General features: G+C 39.1%; 1 long non-coding RNA gene across 2 annotated transcripts in view; it reads right to left on the bottom strand.

Moving 5' to 3' along the window:
- The window catches only part of LOC123332942, a 124774-nt gene that overhangs the window by 75545 nt on the left and 30669 nt on the right, over positions 1–18560 (bottom strand). The window lies entirely within an intron of this gene.

Consider the following 18560-nt stretch of genomic DNA (forward strand, 5'->3'; position numbering starts at 1 on the left):
CTCATTTCCCTTTGGTAACCATAAGGTTGTTTTCTATATCTGTGAGTCTATTTCTGTCTTATATAAAATTCTTTGTATTATTTTTTAGATTCCACATATAAGTGGTATCATGATATTTGTCTTTCTCTGACTTATTTCACTTGGTGTGATAATTTCTAGGTCCATTCATGTTGCTGAAAATTACATTATTTCATTCATTGTTATGGCTGAATAATATTCCATTGTACATACATATCACATATTCTTAAGCCAATTATCTGTTGATGGGCGCTTGAGTTGTTTCTATGTCTTAGATACTGTAAACAGTGCTGCCAATGGGGTGCATGTATCTTTTTGAATTAGTTTTCATCTTTTCCAGATATATGCCCAGGGAGGGCTTTCCTGATAGCTCAGTTGGTAAAGAATCCACCTGTAATGCAGGAGACTCTGGTTCAATTCCTGAGTCAGAAATATCTGTTAGAGAAGGGATAGGCTACCCACTCCAGTATTCTTGGGCTTCCCTTGTGGCTCAGCTGGTAAAGAATCCACCTGCAATGCAAGTGACCTGGGTTTGATCCCTGGGTTGGGAAGATCCCCTGGAGAAGGGAAAGGCTATCCACTCCAGTATTCTGGCCTGGAGAATTCCATGGACTGTATGTGGTTGCAAAGAGTCAGACACGACTGAGTGACTTTCACTTTCAGAATTTCTAGAGCATATGGTACCTCTATTTTTAGTTTAAGAAAACTCCATACTGTTTTCCATAGTGGCTGCACCAATTTACATTCCCACCAACAGTGTAGGAGAGTTCCCTTTCCTCTACACCCTTCTCCAACATTTATTATTTGTAGACTTTTTGATGATCACCATTCTGAAGGTTACTTTCAGGGGCCCATGTGTTTATATTGGGTCCAGCTGGATATCTCCAATCTCTTAATTACATCAGCAAAATCTCTTTTGTTGGGCAAGATAACTTAACAGATTCTAGTGATTGGGATGTGGATACCAGGCAGGTAAGGGGGGCATTATTCTGCCTATATCAGATGTTGAATCTAAGAACCTGAAAAGAGAAGTGTATTGTTGTCAGAGGCTTCAAAGCATGTAAGTAGCAGAGTTGAGATGAAAACTCAGGACTCTGGGGCCTCAGTTCTGGGGAGATTTCAACTCCTGATGCAACTGTACTGCATATGTTAATTGTCATCACACTCTGTCAAGCGTGTGACGTAATGGATGGCACTTCCCTAGGTCCTCTCCACTGGATGGTGCCCAAGGGATGTGGCTGGTTCTCATTTGTTGGCCAGGGTGGCTATGATATGGCCCATACAAGTGAAATAGTCACCAGTTCTGTGCTGGTTGGTCTTAGCTGCTGCTGCTGTGTCACTTCAGTCGTGTCCGACTCCGTGCGACCCCAGAGACGGCAGCCCACCAGGCTCCCCCGTCCCTGGGATTCTCCAGGCAAGAACACTGGAGTGGGTTGCCATTGCCTTCTCCATGGTCTTAGCTACCACCGACCCAGATCTGCCAACCTCCACCTTGGGGCAGCTTAGCTTTGTCATATATGTATCGCATTTCTGTGATGAGCACTTTGTCAAAGTAAGATGTACTTGACAGATAATACATGTCATGCTGCAAGGAAGAGTTCTAAAGGTAGCGTTTGGAGCCCAGGGTGCTGTCCCCTTCTACTGTCATAAAGGGATACCTGAAATATATCTCCTCCCCTCATTTGAGGCTCATTATCCTCCTATGTGAAATGAGATGGTGACTTAGATACAGAGATTCCTCTAACAGCTCATGAGTATAGAATATGGAGATGATTTCTGCACTGATTGGCAAGTAAAGTGGAATGGATGAACGGCAAGCAGAAGACCCTTCTTTGAATCTCAGTCCTTGATGCAGCCTTGGAGCTTGGCATTCAACAGTCCAACTGTATCACACTGTAGCAGCCAGAAATACCAGATTTCTGTAGAGAAAAGGGTCTGTGCAAGCTGTTAAGAAGCACTGCAACTACAGGCTATGATGAATTCTGCACACCATGCGTGGCAGCTCCCCAAAGAATTTCTGTATAGGCTAAGAATCTATCCAGAGCCTTTATACTAGCACAGACCCACAAATGTCTTTGTCTATATATGGACAGCAAACATAAACACAATTTCAACAATCTAAAGGTAGCTGTTGTGTCTTTTCAAGCAGCAACTCATCAGTCTCAAGAACTAACCAAAAGGGAAGTGGAAGGAACAGGAAGGGACCGAAATAAACTCTTCGCGATTACTTGGAACTAGCAGACAGAACAATCAAGAAGCTGAAAAAGTAGAGATTAGCAAAAGGGATTAAGGGATTGAAGAGAGAGAGCTTTAAAATTCTGTCAAAAACCTAAAGTCCCAAGATAAGTGAGCCCCAAACAAGATAAAACTAAAGAAATTCACTTCAACATTCATCATCAACATCAAACTTCTGAAAACTGAAGTCAAAGAAAAAAATCTTTCATGTAACAAGAGGAAAATAGCACCTTACCTTTACATTTTTTTAAAAAAAGGATTGTATGAGGGCAGATTTATGATCAGAAATCATAGTGACCAGAGGAAATGGTACCTCTTCTAAGTACAGAGAAATAGGGACTTTCAAACCAGGATCCTATATCCAAAGAAAGTATAGTCCAGGAATGAAGAGAAATCAAGACATTCTCTGAAAGAGGAAAACTAAGGGAATTCAAACATTATTATGTCTTTTAATAAAAAGAAACTGAAATTCAAAGAGATTTTGTCTGAAGGACACACAGCTAGAAAGCAGGGAAGGTGTAGTTTGAATCCAAATTTGTTTGATACCAGAATTCACCTTCTTTTTAACATATTGTTTTTCATAAAATCCTTATGTGAAAATATGATAAATTTGATCAATCTGAAGGTTAACCTCTCAATTTAACATTGATCATGTAAGTTTGAAGATCCTCTGGAGAAGGAAATGGCAACCCACTCCAGTATTCTTGCCTGGAAAATCCCATAGACGGAGGAGCCTGGTAGGCTACGGTCCATGGGGTCACAAAGAGTCGGACACCACTAAGCGACTTCACATATGAGTTTACTTTATTTGTTTCATGCCAAAACGTAGGAGATTCATTCATTCATTCTTAGGGACTGTCTCTGTGCTTTTCATTTGCTAGAGGTGAATCAGCAAAGTATAGAGCCATGATGTATATCGTACATGTTCTATCACCATCCCAGTACACACTAGTGGCAGACATGATCAATCAACCCAATACTCATCCTTCTCAACCTTGATCCCTAAGCAGAAAATTATAATCAGTCAGAGTTTCTGTGTCAGGTGATATTATTCTGCCACTCCACGCCTTCTAGGATCATATGGTCCAGCAAAAGAGACAAATACACAATGTCCCTACTTTTCAATTCCAAGATTCTCTATCATAGAACACAAGCAAAAGGTATGAAGGTAAGTATTAAATAGAGAAATAATGTGTTTATTGCATATTCACTCTTTATCAATACTGTGTTAGGTACTTTATATTCATTACCTCATTTAACTGTCACAACTAGGCTATGATGCAAACTAGTGCAAACTATTTTTAACAGCTAAGGACACTGATAAGTTCAGTGAAGTTAAGTGCCATAAAGACAGTCATGGCAGAAAAGCAATTTGGATCAGGATCTGCATGAATTTAAAAATCTATGTTCCTTCTTTTATATGCTGCTTCTCTTTGAAAGCAAATTCATAAACTAGTTGTAGTTAAACTATTTCTATACTATTAAGAATGTATCAAATTACAAACCTAAAAGCCTCAAGAACGTTTCCTAAATAAGTGGAAAAGAGAGTTTAGAATCAAGATTATTATTAAAAATCAACCGCTTTTTTTCTTGAAAGCTAGTGAAAAGTTATAATAGATAAAATGATAATATGCATAAGAACAGCATACATTATAAATTATGTTAAATTATCATTAAATGCTTATAAATTATCTTAATGAGAAATTTGTAGGTTCTCTACAATGAAAATGACAAAAATGCTACCAAAATGTAACATCTATATCAATATCATCTATATTTCTTATCTATCCAGGGGAGAAGGGTTCAGTTCAGTTCAGTTCAGTTCAGTCGCTCAGTCGTGTCCGACTCTTTGCGACCCCATGAATCGCAGCACGCCAGGCCTCCCTGTCCATCACCAAGTCCCGGAGTTCACTCAGACTCATGTCCATCGAGTCAGTGATGCCATCCAGCCATCTCATCCTCTGTCGTCCCCTTCTCCTCCTGCCCCCAATCCCTCCCAGCATCAGAGTCTTTTCCAGTGAGCCAACTCTTTGCATGAGGTGGCCAAAGTACTGGAGTTTCAGCTTCACCATCATTCCCTCCAAAGAACTCCCAGGGCTGATCTCCTTCAGAATGGACTGGATAGATCTCTTTCCAGTCCAAGGGACTTTCAAGAGTCTTCTCCAACACCACAGTTCAAAAGCATCAATTCTTCGGCACTCAGCCTTCTTCACAGTCCAACTCTCACATCCATACATGACCACAGGAAAAACCATAGCCTTGACTAGACGGACTTTTGTTGGCCAAGTAATGTCTCTGCTTTTGAATATGCTATCTAGGTTGGTCATAACTTTCCTTCCAAGGAGTAAGCGTCTTTTAATCTCATGGCTGCAAGGGGAGAAGGGTATATGTTTCCAAATATTATTAAGACTTTAATCCTTTCACATTAAGTTATAAGGTTAATACCACCCTTCTCAAAATCCTGAAGATGACATGTATATATGTATGTGTGTGTGTTTTATGTATCAAGACAGACTAGAAAATTCTAAACTTAGGGACATATGTAACAGAGAGTTAATAAGGGGGTAATTTCATCATTTAACAACCAGAAAAACCATCGAAAAAGAGAAGTTATACCAAAAAACTTAAAAATTTTTCTGTATATACAACCTCAAATCAAACTCACAATCTCACAATGTTTGAAACATAAATTCCATCTGTTTAGCAACTAGTGGCACTAGTGGTAAAGAACCCACCTGCTAATGCAGGAAACATAAGAGATGTAGGTTTGATCCCTGGGTTGGGAAGATCCCCTGGAGGAGAGCATGGCAACCCACTCCACTATTCTTGCCTGGAGAATCCCATGGACAAAGGAGCCTGGCAGGCTGCAGTCCACAGTGTCACGAAGAATCAGACAGAACTGAAGCGACTTAGCACATATCTTTGAGGTATAAAGAGTATTACAAATGAAAATAAGTTTTCTACACTTCACTCAAAGTGATAAACTGATACCAGCAGCTTTTGATAACATATGTGTGTAAATTCCAACCTTAACATATATCAGAAAACTTTACAAAAAGGATATATGCAAAATTATATGACTAAATCAAGGTGGAATCATAAAAATCCTTAAGTAATCCACAGAAACAAGAGAACCAGAAAGAGAACAATGGAAAATAAATAAAGTGGCACACTTAAGCCCTAATAAGCCAATAGTTGGAATCAAGATTGCCAGGAGAAATATCAATAACCTCAGATACGCAGATGACACCACCCTTATGGCAGAAAGTGAAGAGGAACTAAAAAGCCTCTTGATGAAAGTGAAAGTGGAGAGTGAAAAAGTTGGCTTAAAGCTCAACATTCAGAAAACGAAGATCATGGCATCCGGTCCCATCACTTCATGGGAAATAGATGGGGAAACAGTGGAAACAGTGTCAGACTTAATTTTGGGGGGCTCCAAAATCACTGCAGATGGTGACTGCAGCCATGAAATTAAAAGATGCTTACTCCTTGGAAGGAAAGTTATGACCAACCTAGATAGCATATTCAAAAGCAGAGACATTACTCTGCCAACAAAGGTCCATCTAGTCAAGGCTATGATTTTTCCTGTGGTCATGTATGGATGTGAGAGTTGGATTGTGAAGACGGCTGAGTGCCAAAGAATTGATGCTTTTGAACTGTGGTGTTGGAGAAGACTCTTGAGAGTCCCTTGGACTGCAAGGAGATCCAACCAGTCCATTCTGAAGGAGATCAGCCCTGGGATTTCTTTGGAAGGAATGATGCTAAAGCTGAAATTCCAGTACTTTGGCCACCTCATGCAAAGAGTTGACTCACTGGAAAAGACTCTGATGCTGGGAGGGATTGGGGGCAGGAGGAGAAGGGGACGACAGAGGATGAGATGGCTGGATGGCATCACTGACTCGATGGACATGAGTCTGAGTGAACTCCAGGAGTTGGTGATGGACAAGGAGGCCTGGCGTGCTGCGATTCATGGGGTCCCAAAGAGTTGGACACAACTGAGCGACTGAACTGAACTGAAGCCAATAGTTACTTTAAATATGGGCTTCCCTAGTGGCTTAGCTGGTAAAGAATCCGCCTGCAATGTAGGAGAGCTGGGTTTGATCCCTGGGTTGGGAAGATCCCCTGGAGAAGGGAAAGGCTACCCACTCCAGTATTCTGGCCTGGAGAATTCCATGGACTGTATAGTCCATGTAGTCGCAAAGAATCGAACATGACTGAACGACTTTCACTTTACCTTAAATATAAATGGTATAAACACACAAATTAAAATACCAAGAATTAAACAAAAATCAAAAAAAGAAAGAAAACAATGATCTGACCATTTTACTTCTAGAAGAAACTCACTTCAAAAAAATGGTGTGAGTTGGCTGAAAATAGAAGGACAGAAAATGTTATATCATGCAAACAATTTCAAAAAACACCTGAGGTGCCATATTAAATTCAGACTGACTATAGTCAGAAAAAAAAACATCACTTGAGACAAATAGGGACATTAAATAGTGATAGAAGAGTCAATTCACTAGGGAAGAAAACAATGCTAAACATGTGTGCACCAAGCAACCAAGCCTCAAATACATGAAGCAAAAACTGATGGAGCCAAGAACAAATCCATAATTAAAGTTGGAGATTTCAACCCCACTCTCAGAAATGGATAGAACTAACAGTAAGGCACCAAGGATATAGTACTAAACAACACAGTTGACCAAGGGTCTAACTGACATATGTAATACATTCAGCTGACAACAGTACAGAACATATTTTCTTCAAGCACACATGGAACATTCACCAAGATAGATCATGTCCTGGGGCAAAAAACAAACCTCAACGGACTTAAAAGAACTGAAATTATACAGTCCTCTGAATTCATTGCAACGAAATAAGAAATCAATAAAAAAAAATTGAGAGGAAAATATCTAAGCACTTGAAAACTAAACAACACACTTTTAAATAACCCATGGGTCAAAGAGGAAGTCTCAAGGAAAATAAAAGAAATACACTGTAATGCATGAAAGTGAAACTGTGGCATGTTAACATTTGGGTAACACAGCTAAAGCAGTGCTGAGAGGAAAATTTATAGCACTAAACACTTACATTAGAAAAGAAAAAAATGTCTTAAATAAGTTATTTCTACTCCTACTTCAAAAACCAAGGAAAAGAGCAAAATAAATAGAGCAAGCAGAAGGAAGAGAATAATAAAAGAGCAGATGTGAATGAAAATAGAAAACACAAAACTAGAAAAACCAGGAAAACAGAGAACCAATTTTTTTTTAAGAGCAGTAAAATTGACAAACCTCTAGCAAGACTAAACACAGGGAAAAAGAAGACACAAACTACCAGTACAGGAAATGAAACAGTGTACATCACAATAAGCCCTGCACCTGTCCAAAGAATAAGGACTTCCAGGAACAAGTCTACATTTATATATTTGACATCTTAGATGTAATGGACCAATTCCTCAAAATACATAAACTACCCTAACTCACTCAATATGAAATGAATAATTGGAATCGCTCTCTATCAAAAATATTGAATTTGGAATTTAAAAACTCTCCCCTCAAAACCATTTAAGTTAAAAAAAAAAATGTTTAAGTACAGCTGGTTTCACTGGGGAACTCTACCAGTTTTATGGGTTTCCCGGGTGGCTCAGCAGTAAAAGGATCCGCCTGCAATGCAAGAGCTGCAGGAGATGCGGGTTTGATCCTTGGGTCAGGAAGATCCCCTGGAGGAGGGCGTGGCAACCCACTCTAGTATTCTTGCCTGGAGAATCCCATGGAGAGAGGAGCCTGGTGGGCTATGGTCCAGAGGGTCAGGAAAAGAAGGACATGACTGAAGCAACTTAGCACCAACACATTACACAATTTCTTCCAAAAAAATAGAAGGAATGCTTCCTAGTCCAGTTTACTCTGATAATTACCTGATAGCCTGATAGAATTACCCTGATACAAAAATCAAACAAAAATCACACCAAAAACAAAACTGCAAACCAATATCCCTCATGAATGTAAATTTTAAAATCTTCCAAAAATATTAGTAATTAGAATTCAACAATATAAATGTTTCCTTGATATCTAATTATTATTTTAAATTATTTTTTATATTTGATGATTTCTGTGGATCAGAATGAAATTTTTTATATTGATCTTTTATCCAGATATATTTGCTAAATCTTTTATTAGTTATAAAATTTCATATGTAGATTCCTTGTCTTTTCTACTCACATATTCAAGTAATGACAGTTTTGTGTTCTTGTCCTTCTCTCTTCTTATTTTGTTACTCATAGTTCAGCCTAATTTTGATGGCAGTCTTCAATCCATAAATCTTAAAGGAAAGGCAGATTTGTGTTGTATATCCTGTCACAAACAGTGTTAGGGATCATTATAAATGGAACAGAAAGAGAAAAGCACCTACATTTTGATTCAGGGACCTGGGTTTCAATCCATTCCTCCTAGCTGAGTGTATTCATTTACTAGGGTTGCCATAACAAAATACCACAGACTAGGTGACAAACAACAGAAATATATTTCCCCACAGTTCTGGAGGCTAGAGTCCAAAGTCAAAGTGCCAACTGGTTTGGTTTCTCTGGAAGTCTCTATTTGAGGTGGGCTTTCCTGATAGCTCAGCGATTAAAGCGTCTGCCCGCAGTGCAGGAGACCCGGGTTTGATCCCTGGGTTGGGAAGATCCCCTGGAGAAGGAAATGGCAACCCACTCCAGTATTCTTGCCTGGAGAATCCCATGGACGTAGGAGCCTGGTGGGCTACAGTTCACAGGGTTGCAAAGAGTCGGACACGACTGAGAGACTTCACCTTCACTTTCTTTTCACTTCCTCCATAAGGACCAGTCAGATTGGATTAGTGGCCATCCTCAAGATTGCATTTTCCTTTAAGTACCTCTTGAAAGACATTATCTCCAGATATAACCATCGTTGTTGTCATTCAGTCATAACCATATTCTGGCTCTATTTGGAAATAATGTCTTGCTGTTAGTCCATGAACACATGAATTGTTGGAGGACACAGTCCAGCCCATGACATTGGGAGATTATTAAACATTCTGGGCCCCTCTGCCCTCTCATTTCAAGAGTGGGTAGGTTAAATAACCTCTGTGGTTTCTTTCAAGTTCCACCTTTCCAAGGTTTCAGCATTTTCAGCTAGCTTATAATACCCTCTCTGCAAAACCCTTTCCCCATGGATTAACATGTAGAATACCACATGGTATATAGGTCAGTGAACAATTTCCATTTCCTGGCTGAAAGGCAGAAAGAAGTCAGTTTATAGACGTGAAGCTATTTTTCTGGAAGTTCTGGGACTAGAAGTGGTTAATTTGACTGAAACTCCTCACTGAGAGACAAGGAATAATAGACGTTGCAGAGAAAGCAAAACTGAAGGGATAAGGGAGTTAGAAAAGAGCTTGAAGGCAGAAAGAGAGACAGGCATAGAAGCACCTCTAAGGCAAAAAAAGAGGAAAACCTGTTCCAAGGTGCCCACAACCACTGTCCCGTGAGTGACGTAAGTCAGTTCTCCACTTTCACACTTTTTTATGCAAAAGATATGTTCTTGGTGTTCAGGGACCATCCCAATTTCATGTAACCTGATTCTTTTCAATAAAGAAGGTGATTCATTAAATGTATAACGTCATGTGATTCCTTTTTTATAACCTGGCTAGGCCTCTCATGTAAAAATAGTCACAGCTCAGAAAAAAAAAAACTTATCAGGTCAAGTGTATAAATTCTTGGTTCATAAACCGTAATCAGCTGTAGAAAGACCTAGATAGAGACTTAATACAGCAAAGAGAGGAGAATTTGCTCCTAGGAGCCAAGGTTTATGTCTCTGCTCTGATATTTCCTACTAAGTAGCTGAACCTCTATAAACATCACCTGAAGGGAGTTTAAAAGGACCCCAACATGACCCATGGGGGCATCCCTCCTTATGGAACTGCACCTGAAGGGAATTTCACACCAAAAACTCATCTCATTCTTCTAGAAACAAAATAGGGGTAGTTGGGAAGGTGAACAGTGGCCAGAGCATAGACTAGTAGAGACGAATGTGTGGTGTGAAGCTACCATTCCCCCTCCCTCCCAACCAACGCTCACATCAGACATCATTCATCAAACCAGGCACGCACTAGCTCTCAATGTGAATGTGCCTCACTGTCCTTCTGCCACGGGGTTCCAGGAAGCCACTATCAATTGATTGCAGATGACATCAGAAGTGAAAACAGACTAGCACTTAGTCTATATGTTGGAGCCAAATGAACTGAGTTTTATTGAAATAAAAGTCAGAAAAATTAACAGGATAGACTCAGGAAAGATAATGGTCTACTGAAAAGCAGGGAAAGGTCAGGTCAGATGTAAAAGATTGCTGGCAGCCTAGTCCCGTAGTAGGAGAAGACAACTGATGAAATGGGATGAGGTAAAGCCACAGGTACCAGGAAACTTCAGAAAGAACCGAGAGTCAGGGGGTAGGGGAGCTTAGAATTATGACCTAGTCCCAAGAACTTACCTTTACATCTTGTTGCCTAAAAGAGGAAGCGCTTGGACCTGCCAGTTGGAAACATGCAGTGTCCATGAGATGTAGGTGCCACTGTACGGTCAATGAGGTATACATAAGGCCAGCTACAAACTGAGTCCAGATTGCTGGTACAGTGAACGCACACCAACTGTGAAGCCACAGATGAGTCCCGTCTGATTTCTAACATTTACAAGTTTTGTAATCTTGGGCAAGTTATTTAACTCTGAGATTCAGTTTTCTTAGCAGAGAATTGGGATTACAATGTAATCTGTTTTAGTGTAGTAGAAAGAATCTGACACGTAACAAATGTTTAATAAACAGTGGGGATTGTGGTTATTTCCTCACCACTCATCTGCCTCTGGAGAGAGCAAACTTACAGGATCCAAGGAAAGAAATAAGTCTCTGAACTAATATTAAGTAGGCTACTGGGAATGCACTTTATCGGGATCAAACATTAGGCTGATTCAATGCTGGTTTCAGTCATTGAGAGGGTAGATTGATTTCTGTTTTCCTCTTATGCCTCGGGCCCTTCAGCAGTCCCAGCTGAAAATTCAGGTTGTTTGCAAGGCCTCAAACTCAGATTGTCGGTTTCCTCAGCCTGAGAGGCTACCAAAAGTTCTTATTGGCTTCTTAACACTCACACCTGCCACCCATGAATCGCTAAGTCCCTCAAGGGGAAAATCATCACAGAATGTCTCTGTGTTCCTATTTTCTTTAGGATCCTGAACCCTCAAGGGCCAATTTTGAAATACTTTTTATCCAGGCTACTAGTCATTTTCCACAGAAGAATTAATTCATAAAGGCTAGTTTGTCATAATCTAAAGTGGAAACAATCCTTTATTTATTGTATATTTGAAAAAATAGCTAGTACATAAAAATTATTATGGACAATTCCTTTTATTTGAAAAATAAGTTGTTTAAAGAAAACTGTATTGGATAAAGATGTTACAGATGATAGGAGAGTAATTGATATTTTCAGATGACTGTTTTATACATAGTAGGTTTTCAACGTGTGGGTTCAGCTCTCTGTTACTCTATTATAAGCTTCCTTACTGGTCTCCCCGTCTTCTGCATCTCATTCCTGCATTATACCTTTACTTGGTCACATCCAGCTTTTGATTGAAACTCTTCAACTGATCTTGTATCAGTAAAGCTTGTTTCAAGAATAAAAGTGGCTTAAAGAATATGTAGCTTCACACAACCAACATATCTAAAGTGTGGAGCTTGGTGATTTTCATAAAGTGAACAGCAGAAACACCCCCAGAAGCCCTTCTCAAACTCCCTTCCACTAACTTCTATCCACAGCATGGGTTCGTTTATCCTACTTTTCAGCCTGTGAAATCGTACAATGTTATGTTCTTCCTTCTGTAGCTTCTGTTGCTTAACCTCATGGCCACGTGTCCCTATTGCTGCCTGTAATTGTTTCTTCGTTCTCATTGCTCTGTATTATTCCATTGTGTTAACATTCCACAAAGTATTCATCTATTGTCAGGTGATGGTAGTTTCCTGCTTGGGGCTATTATTAGTGCTGCTATTTTGCACATTCTTGAACATATAGAACTTTTGGTGGGCATCTGTATTCCTTTGGTTTCTGTGTTCACTCAAGAGTTGAAACGCTGGGTCAGAATATGTGTGTTTTCCAAAATGCCTTTCCAAAGATGTTATACAATACAATTTACATTCCCACCAGCCATCTATGAAAATTCCAATTTCACCCCATCTTTGACATTTTTTTTTTCATTTAGCCCCTCTGGTGGGCATACAGTCAGTCTAGTGACTTTTAACAAATAGATTTTGATGTCTTCAGAGCAGGCCCTCTGCAGAGTTCATAGTTCCCATCACTCCAGATAATCTTACATGAGGCCACCTCACATATTTATGCCACCTGCCAAGTTCCTAAAGGCATCTGAGTTTGAAAGCCCTGACATGTACTCTCTCTCCAAATTCTAAAAGCACATATATTATTATTCCCATTTTACCGAAGCAGAAACTGAATAACTGGCCCAAGGTCACACAGCAAGAAAGTGACAAGATCACATATCATCAAAGACTGGACTTGACTTGTGCCTCTGCCCAGCATGATAATTTAGACAGAAGCCAGGCAGGGTGGTAGAAAAGCAGCATACTTTATTAGAAAAATTGGGATCTGCTTCCTACTGGGTTCACTTCTAACTAGCTGTACAGACTTAAACATGTTCTTTGAACCTCAGTTTACTTGCCTGAAAAATGGGAATGATGATAAAACACCTTAAAGGGATGTTTGGTGGATTAAGTAAGACCACACAAGTGAACATGCCCGGCACAATTCCCCCCATCTGCTGCCAAAATATATATGAGTTAAAGATGTCAGTGGAAGATGATGGCTTGAGCACAGGTCTCTGAAAGGCCCTCTTCAAATCCCACTGATATGACCAAAAGTGACAGTGAAAGTGTTAGTGGCTCAGTCTTGTCCGATTCTTTGCGACCCCATGGACTGTATAGCCTGCCAGTCTCCTCTGTCCATGGAATTCTCCAGGCAAGAATACTGGAGTGGGTTGCCTTGCCATGCCCTTCTTCAAGGAATCTTCCCAGTCCAGGGATCAAACCCTGGTCTCTTGCATTACAGACAGATTCTTTACCATCTGAGCCACCTGGGAAGCCCATAAATATGGCTGTGCATGCTAAGTTTCTTCAGTCATGTCCGATTCTTTGCAACCCTATGGACTATAGGAGTTGCAAACCCTATGGACTATCAGTCTCCTCTGTCTGTGGGGATTCTCTAGGCAAGAATACTGGCATGGGTTGCCATGCCCTCCTCCATGGGATCTTCCCGACCCAGGGACCAAGCCAAAGGAAAATAAAAATACCAACAATTCTGCACTGCTATTGAAAACTCAGGAAAGTTGTTGGCTACGTTCTTCAAGCTTTTAGAGATTTCTCAAGGAAGGGTGTTAGTTGAACCAGAACAAGGGAAGTTACCAAGCACAGTGGGAAACCTTGGCAGAAGCTCTCTTGATTAGAAAAAGAAGGACTGAGGACACAGTCAGGCAACATTACAACACAGGGAGGAAACAGGTCCCCCCTGCACCCCTGGCCCATCTAAAGCTACAGACTGACTGCATTCCAAAGTAGGTTTGCAGAGGTGCTTGCTACCAAGGAGAACAGTCACCTCCATGGTCACCGGCAATGGCACAAACCAGGAGGCAGGCTGAGCACATGTGCCTTCAGTGGATGAGAGAGAGAAAGAGCTGTGGGTGTGGCAGGAGGAAACACAGGGACAAGTCCCACAGTGGATGTCCAGGCCAACATGCCTACCTCCCTGGCTCAGGGAGTCATAGCAGAGAGCTAGAAAAATAGTCATCCCTCTAGTTAAGGATCTGAGACAAGGTTTCTAAAAGCCAAGGAAGGAAGGGAAAAAGAGATGAGAGAGGAACCAAGAAGGATACACCCATCCTGTTTATAAGAAAACATCAGTCTTGTGTACAATGTGTTCTCTTTCTACTTGACTGAACAGAGAGAACCAAAATGGAAGCAGTGAAAAGATGCTGCAAAATAAAAGAAGGAAAACATATCACTCAAGTTTCAGGAGAAGAGCTTATTTTGGGAAAAATGTTACTAAAGCAAACAGGGAAAAAAATTAGGGAGAACCTGCTTGGAATTTGAAATGTTGACTAACATAGCTTTTGCCAATATACTCATAAAGACAAAAAAACAAAAACAAAACTCCAAACAGCCTTAAAAGCTGAAACTAAGGAATAATGTCTTAAAATACAAAAGATATTAAATGTGTAAGACACAAAGAGATGGATTAAGGAAAACACATCCAGGTTTAAGTGCATGGCACAGGTCAGATTGCTTCTAGCATTAAAAAGAAAAGAAAGTCTAAAAATGGAATATTGGTCATGTCTTCTCCATAGTCTTATTTGGAGTGAGAGACTCAGCATCTCCAGCAAACAGGAAGTGGGCTCTCTCTCCTTTGTACTGTATTAAGAGTCAAGCAACATTATATTCCTTACTGTGTACCTTTTACCTTCAATCTTGGCCATCTTTGTCCATCCGGGAAAGCAGGAATGTGTTAGGAACAGGGCAGGAATGGAAAGGTGGGTAGGAGTGGTAGCAGCACTGCATGCTGGGAAATGTCATTACCTACAGGGAAAGCACTCAAGACAGAAGGAGGACAGGAAGAGCCCAGGAACGCAGGTGGTCTAGGTAGAAAGAGAACTCAGCTGGCTGCTCAGGAGAGTGGATTCAACCTAAACTGCCCATGTTCTAATCTTGAAGCTGCCACAAACCGCCTGGGGAACTTGAAGGTCTCTCTGTGCCTTAATTCTTCCATCTATAAAATAGGGATAATAACAGTACCGACCTACTTAGCTGAGTTATTGCAGAGATTAAAGGAGTTCATATGAGTGTTTGGACAGGTCCTGGCATATAGTTATTATTATTACTATCCTATCTATCTGCAAGAAGAAAGATATTTGGGGAAGGAAAAGATATAACACTGTTAGAACAGTATACTGTGTCTGGACTTCTGGATTTCATACAGTAATAAAATTTCAAATAAAATTTTGGGAATCATATTGGGTTGCAATTGGCTTTGTTTTACAAGTCACACCATCAAGAAAATAAGAACAAAAGGAATTCCAAAAACATAGAAAAATAATCTCAAATAAAAAATGATCTCAATTAAACAAATTTATTCTCAATGCAGTGCTGGCCATTTTTCTTCACTTATGGTAGGCCAGTGAACACGTCATCTCAAGCTAACATTGGTAATCACCGCAATAGGTAAAAAAAATCCACTAGTAACTGAGAAGTAGACCAGGGCGTGTGCCCATTAAGTTGCCCACCAGTGATAGATATGGGGAAGGACTGTGCCCACCACCAAAAGGCAGAAAGGGCATCAAAGGCAAGCCATTATCCCTGATTTATAAACCCATCCATTCCACATTTACTGAGAAAAGTAAATATACACCTTGGGAAAGAGACACAAACTAGAGTGAGCTGATTAGTCTATGTGTATACATAAAATGAAAGAAGAGAAACATTAAAAAAAACACTGAGGAATAAAAAAAATGAGACGAGTCAGAGAAAGAATACTTCTAAAAATAAACCCTCAAAAAAAGCCAAGACTTATTTTAATGTGACAAGATCAGCCTTCTAATATTATGTGTACACACACACACACACACACAGGGTCAACCTCGTTATTTGCAGATCCTCTATTTACAAATTCCCCTGCTCGGTAAAATGAATAGCAACCCCTAAATTAATACTCATAGCATTTTTCACAGTCATTCATAGAGGGTGGCAAAAATTTGAGTAATCTGACTTGCCTGTCCCCAACTAAGGTCAAACAAGGCAATGTTCTGCCTTTTTTCAGTTCTCATACAGTTCCCAGGCTCGTTTACAGCCTAAATGGGAAAACGTATAACTGAGTCACTTTGCTGTGACCTGAAACTATCACAACATTGTTAAACAGCTATACTCCAATACAAAATTAAAAGTTAAAAAAAAAAATGGCAGGGGGTAGGGGGAAGTTAATGTGTGATCATTTCTTTCTGAAACACATTTAGTGCCACATTTTTGCTTTTTTGTGTGCTTTTTATTCGTGATTTCACTGTTTAAAATGCCCCCAAGTGTAGTGTTGAGGTGCTGTCTGGTGTTTCCAAGCACAAGGTGAGTTATCAAGTGTGTGTGAGTGTGTGTGTGTGTGTGTGTGTGAAAAGTGTGTATGTCTTTAAATAAAAATACACATAAAATAAGGTTATGTATTGATCAGTTGATGAAAATGAACTGGAGGCTCACAGGAACTTAATCTTGTATTTCTCCTAGAAGCAATGGTTCCAGTATTTGCTAGTTCAGTGTTTCCAGGGACTTTATAGAACATAACTGCCATGAAAAACAAGAATCAACTTTGTGTGTGTATATGTACATATTCACCCACACATATAGATATACATGCACACAGGTGTATGTGTATGTGTGTGTTAGTCACTCAGTCATGTCCAATTATGCCAGGCTCCTCTGTCCAGCGAATTCTCCAGCAAGAATACTGGCGAGGTTGCCATTCCCTTCTCCAGAGGATCTTCCCGAACCAGGGATTGAACCCAGGTCTCCTGCACTGCAGGCAGATTCTTTACCATCTGAGCTACCAGGGAAGCCCCATATATATGCTTGTATATGCACATATCACAGTGATACTGAAAGAGTAACTGAAGAACTAATCAAGGAAATGAAAATCCAGAAACAAATCTTAGCACTGTCTAGTATAGTGTATTAGTATTTAGTTCATTATTTTAGTTTCATTATAATTTAGTATTATTTAGTTAGCTTTATTGTGATATAGTATAATATTTAGGCAAAGGAACACACATAAAATATATACAATGAAAGGTGGTGACAAATTAGTTATATAAACTAAACAAATGGAAAAATGTTTAAATTTGATTCCTATCTTGCACCAGTAAGACAAAATTATTGCCCCTTCTTTGTATTTTTAAATAGAAGGTTGAGGATATTTATCTGTATTATATAACTTTAACCACAAATGTACCATTAATATAAAGTGTTTGTTTAGTAAATAAGAATTAAAAACCTTGAATAATTGTTAAAAATCATATCTGAACTAGAATGGTAATCTGGGTCCAAAATTCTAGATTATATCAACTAAATTAAAAAATATTTGGGATGGACATGTACACACTGCTATATTTAAAATAGATAACAAAGACCTACTGTATAGCACAGGGAACTCTGCTCAATATTTATGTTACAGCCTAAATGGGAAAACGCGTAACTGAATCACTTTGTTGTGACCTGAATCTATCCAACATTGTTAATCAGCTATACTCCAATACAAAATAAAAAGTTTAAAAACATGGCAGAGGGTAGGGGGAAGTTAATTTCCTTATTTGATAGAGTGGAAATTTAAGAAATATTGTTTTATTTTTGGCTTGAAAATTAGATAACATAGGTTCAGTAATCAAAAGCAATTTTAAAAATGGACACGGGTGTTCAAGTGTTTCTCCATAAATATGTTTAACATTAGAGAAAAGTGAACTCGCACCCCAGGAATCTGTGAACATAACCCAGAACAGCCCACTCCCAGACAGAAATTTCAGAAGTGTCAGGTGAATTTTGCTCTAAAACTTCTAAGTTAGACAAAACTCAAATAAAAGATATTCTACATATATGCATAATGTAGAAAACAATTATTAGAATATATAATGTAAGTCAAGATGACAGAAGTAAGACAAACAGGACAGTTATGAAAATAACTATAATTGAGTTAATGTCCTTAGCAGGAGAAAACAGCATGGGTAAGAAACCCAATTCCAACTAAAACTGTTGGGCATGCATAAAGAAAAGCTTTTGTTAACTTGGGGGGAAAGAGAGGAGGGATAAACTGGGAGAATGGAATTGACGCATATACACTACTATAGATAAAATAGATAACAAAATAACTAATAAGGGCCTACTGTATAGCACAGGCAACTCTACTTAATACTCTGTAATGGCATATATGGGAAGAGAATCTAAAAAAAAGTAGATATATGTATAACTGATATACTTTACACCTGAAATTAACACAACACTAAGTCAATTATACTCAATTTTTTAAAAAAATTATTGTCTTTTTTATAGATTTAAATTTAGAGGAAATTCAATATCAGACAAATGCAAATGAAAAAGATCCCTAAGGAAAAAAATGAAAAAATAGAAATCAAAGCCCAAACCATTACAAAGATGAAAAAAATTTATATTGATAAAGTACATAAGCAAAGGTAATGTATAAAAACTATGAGTCTTATGAGTTTG

This window comes from Bubalus bubalis, chromosome 3, assembly GCF_019923935.1.
Source record: "Bubalus bubalis isolate 160015118507 breed Murrah chromosome 3, NDDB_SH_1, whole genome shotgun sequence".
NCBI lineage: Eukaryota > Metazoa > Chordata > Mammalia > Artiodactyla > Bovidae > Bubalus > Bubalus bubalis.